Source organism: Nelusetta ayraudi, unplaced genomic scaffold, assembly GCF_046127955.1.
Source record: "Nelusetta ayraudi isolate G7.1 ecotype Tasmania unplaced genomic scaffold, CSIRO-AGI_Nayr_v1 ptg000097l, whole genome shotgun sequence".
NCBI classification, from domain to species: domain Eukaryota; kingdom Metazoa; phylum Chordata; class Actinopteri; order Tetraodontiformes; family Monacanthidae; genus Nelusetta; species Nelusetta ayraudi.
This window is the reverse complement of record NW_027466147.1, coordinates 1,101,234-1,107,446: the sequence shown is the minus strand read 5'-3', so window position 1 is coordinate 1,107,446 and position 6,213 is coordinate 1,101,234.

Sequence of the window (6,213 nt, the reverse complement as noted above, 5' to 3'; positions counted from 1 at the left end):
GGCAGCGGCCGAGCGCTTCATCACTGTCACTTTGTCAGCAGTTCCCTTGTCCTTATTTCCTCCCTTTCGATAAAGCTGCAAAGTTGAGGCGAGACGGTTCAGGATTTATCTGTTGCGAATCACTCCGAGTTGATTTATGTATCTCTGCGAGAGAGTTCACAGTGGGAGTGGAGCTCACCTGATATCTGCTACCTTTGACCCCCAGTCCGGCTTTTACAAGTTGTCTTGCCGAGGGGGAACCCGGGGAGAGTTAAATCCTTCTCTCAGTACCCTAAACTCTGATGGCAGATGTTTATGGAAGGGAGCCGGCTGACCCCCCCCACACCCATCCCATCTCCCCACTCTGCTGCCGGCCTGATGGAATTCAGGTGGCAGGAGCTAACAACATATGGAAAGCCCATTAGGAGGCTGCATTAGAAATGACCTTTTAAGCCCCCCGTGTCTGCGCCATATTTCATCATTTTGGACATCACCTGCACACGGGCATTAGGCTCAGTTTGACTCTGACCGGATTAGGAAGTCTGGTGATGTCTGAATTTGGAGGGAAAACTCGAGAGCGAGCTCTCCGGCGGAGGGGGAGCGACATCTCCATCGTCAAAAAAATCTGTCGGGGGCATTAGTCTCCTCAATATAATAACAAGGCTTGCTCAGAGTTTTTTTTTTTTTTTTTTTTTTTTTCGACAGCGAAGCCAAAATGTAACAGATCACGTGGTTTGAGTGCAGCAGCTGCAAAGCATCTGTGTAAAAACGTTTATTGCAGCAAAGTGCAGTAATAAATTGGTACATTTAAAAATGGGCAGTAACATATCGGGAAAAGCTGCTTCAATTTCCAATAACGTATACCTTGGGGGGAGGGGGGGGTCGGTTTAAAGCTAAATGGCTTTTTGTCATAAGCGACATACAAAATTAAAAAGAATGGAATGTTGCCACGGACGTTTCGTTCGGCTCCTTGCGTTCCGTCCTAAAGCAACAGGAGCTGCTCGTTCTTCACGGTCCAGCCGGAGGGTCTCCTGCCACAACTTCCCTGTAAACCATAATGCGGCTTCCACCACATGTTCACGAACAAGGACCCTCATAGCGGCATGAATGAAATCCCAGTGCACACTTAAAAACAGCAGCCATTGCTTTCCTGTCAACGCTAAATTGGATTTGTTTTCATCACATGCTGTTGTTATGTGACAATGTTTAACGCTTTTATGTCTTTAACTGTGTTCATCACTCTGGTGTAGCAGCCTTAATTATCCAATAAGCTCTGTAGATGTCCAGAAGACAGCCTATTTGGCTCTGCGTGTGCAGCGTCCTACCAACAAACACAAGTGCTGCTACAAACAAGGCACCAAACGGAGCCGACGCCCTCGCTGAGGTTAATGTTACAAGAGAGGTGCTGTGTCTTTATGACATCACAAAGAGCTGATTTTTTTACCCACGCACTTTACTGGAGACACTGTCACCGTCTGTTGTTTTAGTGTTTCCTGTTTTATTTTGAAAGCCTTGTCTCCCCTTGCATTTTCTGCAGATTACTTCCTGTTCCTGTTTTCCCGCCTTTTGTTGTTGCCTCATGATTTTCACCTGTGTCTCGTTGTCAGTCCTGCCCTTGATTGCTCTCACCTGTGTGCCCCTGCCCTCTTGTATAAATAGTTCCCTCCTCCCTTTGTCTGTGTTTGAAGGTTGTTTCTCCTCAGCTGCCTTGTGTGGTTCGACTCGGTTGTCTGTTTCTCCGTCAAGCGAAGGTCTGTTGTCTGTTTCAATGATCTGTTTCCTTTGAGTGCCAGTTGCAGTTTCCCATTTTGGTTTTGTTACTTACACCTTTCGGGACACATTGCGCTAATGTTTATCATTTAAAAGGAAAAAAGACCACGCCCCTCCCTACTCTGTGACAGACGCACATCACAGCGGATAACATTGGTATCAATTCACCGTTATGTTGGGCTTTTAAATGGCCATTACACAAGCATATAAACACCTAAGTGCATGGTTGAATAATGAAAAGGATCCCCATTTAAAATAATTTTCATCGGAGTGACGGGTGAATTGTTTTTCCATGACAAGATTCCATCTAAGAGGCCCATTTTGAGAGCGACTTTGCGCTAAAAGCCCCTTTCCCTGTTTTTGCAGGGACCTGATTAGCAGCAAATGTGCTTTCGTTTTTGGAACTAAGCTGAGACTCATTTGCATCTGCGGGCTTAACATAAATGTCAAAATGCACTCTCTGGCTCATTAATAATAAAGCGGAACATCTCGATCCCAAAGCCTGTGTGGCATTCTTGGCAATTAACGGTCTGACTGTTGTATTTTCAGTTCCTGCCCTTAGGGGGCATGGGGGGGGGGGGGCGATATGCATATGATAAATATTTAAATTAAACTGCAGTCAACAATCAGCCTGGGAGAGCCAGACGCAGGCAGCAGCTATTTAGCCGCTGTCACTCACCATGAATGTTTAACTGCCGACCTGCTTACGCCGTAGCCCAGCAAGATTCACAACTGTGTAGATCTGCGCTCATCTGCATATTTTTCAACAGCTCGCTCTGAAAACTGCAAACATAGATCATTTCGTTTGAATTCATCTGCATTTCATTACACTTAATATACAGATTATCGTTATTGTTAGGAGTAGTAGTATTATCATTATCATTGCTGTTGTTCAAAATCAGCAAAACAAAGCACAAGGGGGGGAAAAACAAAAAAAATCCTCTGCAGCAACAAGAAAGGAAACCTGCCGGACATAAAATAGTCTGTTTATGTGCGAGGCGCTAGTGCAGCCAGTTTGAGAATTTTAAACAAGCCACATTAGAGTCGCAATCATGTCTCCCTGAGTGCACGTTAGCGTGTGCATTAGCACCCACGGTGGATTTACGAGGCCTTGTAAACTGTGCCCGCTTCAATTTTTTGTGTTTTTTTTACGGCGTCTTTTTACAGGCTTCACTGCGGTGATGCATTGCCCCGCAGGTCAGCTGTGCCTCTCTTCTGCGCTCAGGTAAAATTAAGCTCTTGAAGGTAAATCTGAGCATCCCGCCGTGCCGGCAGGAAGCTTCTCGATCTCCGAACAAAGGAATAAATACGTTTTCTTAGGTCTCGGCAGCAGCAGAGCTCAGCTCAGGGTTCGGGTTCTTCTGCTGTCCAGTGTTACGGTCAGCTCCACCAGTGGGACCCCAGTCTGGGCCCCCGACCAGCTGGGACCTCAAAGGGGCCTGGACCCTAACGTCTGCCACAGACGGGCGTGCCTGTAGCGCCTCTATAACCCCTGGTTTGCACCAGACTCGTGCGTGTTGTCTTGCTGTGGTGCAGCAGAGCAGCTGATGGCTCTATTCTGGTCAACCGGAGTGTTCACACTTGTTGCTTCGACTGCGTCCGCGATCCGCCACAGCTCCGGTGATCCCAAGCCCCTGGAGGAAAGTATGAGGCTTTGCGAGATGCAGTGCAGCAATCACAACACAATAGCAATTCAGCCCAGAATGAACCATTCGGTTTGCTTGTTATTGCCATGCCAACAACAATGTTTGTGCAGCACTTTACAAAAAGATCACAAGCTACGAAAAACACATTCATTTCATTGTGATGCAACAATTTATTTGGAGATAATGTGGTTCCCTGTGGTAGACGTACAAAAACCCTCCAAACAAAGGCTGATCGGCTGCTGACTTCTTCTTTTACAATCTCTGATCAGGCCTGTAGCTCAGCTCTTCGGACCTGGAGCAGCAAGAATCCCACTATACAACAAAATATGATACATTGCATGCAAATTGCATGCATTGTATCACTATCACCACTCCCACTAATAAGCACCGACGCAGCATTTATACGTCCGCAGGGCTTTATTCTCTGCAGGTTTAACAAATGGAGGGAGCCTGGTGTCTGATTTGCTGCAGTTCTTTTTTCCCCCCCTGTTTGTTTTAGTCACGTAAACAGAACAAGAGTTGCAGTGGAGACAGTGGATGAGTGGTTTTATTTATTTTCCTGTATTCTCAGAGCGTCGAGGCACTTCATAACAGTCGGCTGATCCGCACACAAAAGGGCACAAGAGCAATGAGAGAGACAACAGTTGCAAAACTTAAACAGCTTAGTCTGCAAACAAATTGTGCCGGTTATAAATATTCACAAGCAAATTTCAGTTGGCGTGCATTTTATATATATATATTTTTTATGTACTACGGTGCCTTTATAGTGCAGCATCCTCTCTCTTTTATGAGGCTGGCGCAATCCTTGGAGTCTGAACCTTGCCAGTCGCAACGTTATCAAATAAAACATAGAATCACCGCCATAGTAAACAAGCCGTGACGTGCATACACGTGCACTTATCACTTCGGTCCCTGTGGAGACCTTCAGGCAGAATGCTGCTCCTGAAGAGAAGACGGGCCCGGAATTGAAGGCTCTGTTTTTGCTTGTGCTAGTGACATAGACACCAGACGACCTCATTTGACTGAGACACGCACCTCGTCTAAGCTAAGCAAACATGCTGAGAAATAAAATATCAGGATTTATGTCCTTGATCCACTTAATAAAGGAACAAAAGCACACAGCTTTGTGTTAATTGTGTTTGTTTGTGCTAAGCGCTAAACCATATCTGTTAGCTCACAAGCTTGTCTTGCACACGCAACACTTTCCAGAGCTGCACAGGGAAACGTCAACATTTGCCACAGCGGGGCAAAGATTTATGGGTAATTGTGGAATTGGGCGTTGCACGCAATGCACAGCTCCATCCAGCGCAACCCAGCGCCCCCGGAGTTAGCAAGCAGTCAAAACGATTCATCTGAATTTTGCATCTTGATGTCTTGCTTTACATCAGCTGTGGGTGTAAAACCTGCACCGTGGAGCTCAGACATGGGGTCAGGCAGTAACGGCTGATAATAGCCCTGACGGCGGCGCTTCCTCATGTCGCTGGGAGCACTGAGGTAGAAACTCTGCGGGTTGCCCGGCTTTCCAAAAAAAAAAATTCCCAGGATCTTTTTTCAAAATGCGAACTATGAGCGCATCTTCTGCCAGGTACCGGTGTTTCCGTGCTCCCTGTTGTCATAGCAACCATACTGTAGAGTTTGCAGGCAGGTTTGAATGTTGCACCCTCCCCTACGCAAGCCACAGTGTCGGGTAACCAGCGTCTCTGTGCCGTAAATGCACTCGGACAGCAATGTCAGGAAAGTCAAAATCACAAGTTGCAAGGTAATGCGTCGTCATTTTTAAAGAAAGTAACAGACTTAGCATTTACCAGCTAGCTATTGCTTGAACAGCCACTTTAAGAAAAAGCAGCCTTATCAGGTGTATTCTACTCTTTGTATTAAGATAAAACAAATCTATACTACATTTTACCACAGTGCGACGGTATATTTTTGTTCTTTAACCAAACATGGCCACAGCTGCTTCTGTTCCCTTTAATCAATTGTTTTAGCGAATCAACCCCAGTGGCCAACCTGTCTCTGAGCCTCACGCCTGTTGACGCATTGCTTCAGAAATGCAGAGGCCCGATCCTCTGCGGCTCTGCCCGCGTCCAGATATTATCCGCGTTTCCGCCTCCATCCCTGCGACTCTCATTGTTTACCGGGAAGCCGATAACACAAAGCACAGCGGGGAGCGCTGTACGCCTTCAAAAGGCGGGCGAGAAAGTCGCTACCAACCGCGCTTGTGAATGCCATTATCTCCCGTCTGCATATTGAGAGGCACCGAGGGCATCGGCTAGCGACGTGTTGTGTGTGTTTTCGCCGCGCTGTGGGGCCCGCCTTTCAAAATGCGCGCTTCCAAGGGCAGCGTTGAAAATGCGCCACAGAAGCCCAGAGATAGAAAAACAATATCCTCAATGGGCCATCAGCTCCAGTTCCTTTCTTCGGCGGCGAGAAGGGAGAGGAATGAAAAACCACCGTGACCTTTAAAAAATTCACAGAGGAGGGATGATCCCCGCGGGGCTTTCAGGGTGTGCTACAACCTCGGGGCGGCATCACGCAATCGCGCTGTAGTTTAACCGTGTCAAGGGAGGCCTCGAGTGCGTCATTTCTGACATTACCCCCCCCCCGAACTCAAACAAAGAGGTGTTTTCTCACACAAACAGGCACTCCGAATGGGCTTCCCGAGCCGCGCTTCCAGCTTGGATACATTTGTAGATAGTGTCTCTCTGTGGCCAACCTCGAGAACCTTCACAGCCGGGTCACAGTGCTTAGCAAACACTTGTGTTGAGGGATTCTGTGGTTTTTCAGATTCCTTTAAGATTAAGATTCCCCTGAGATGTGT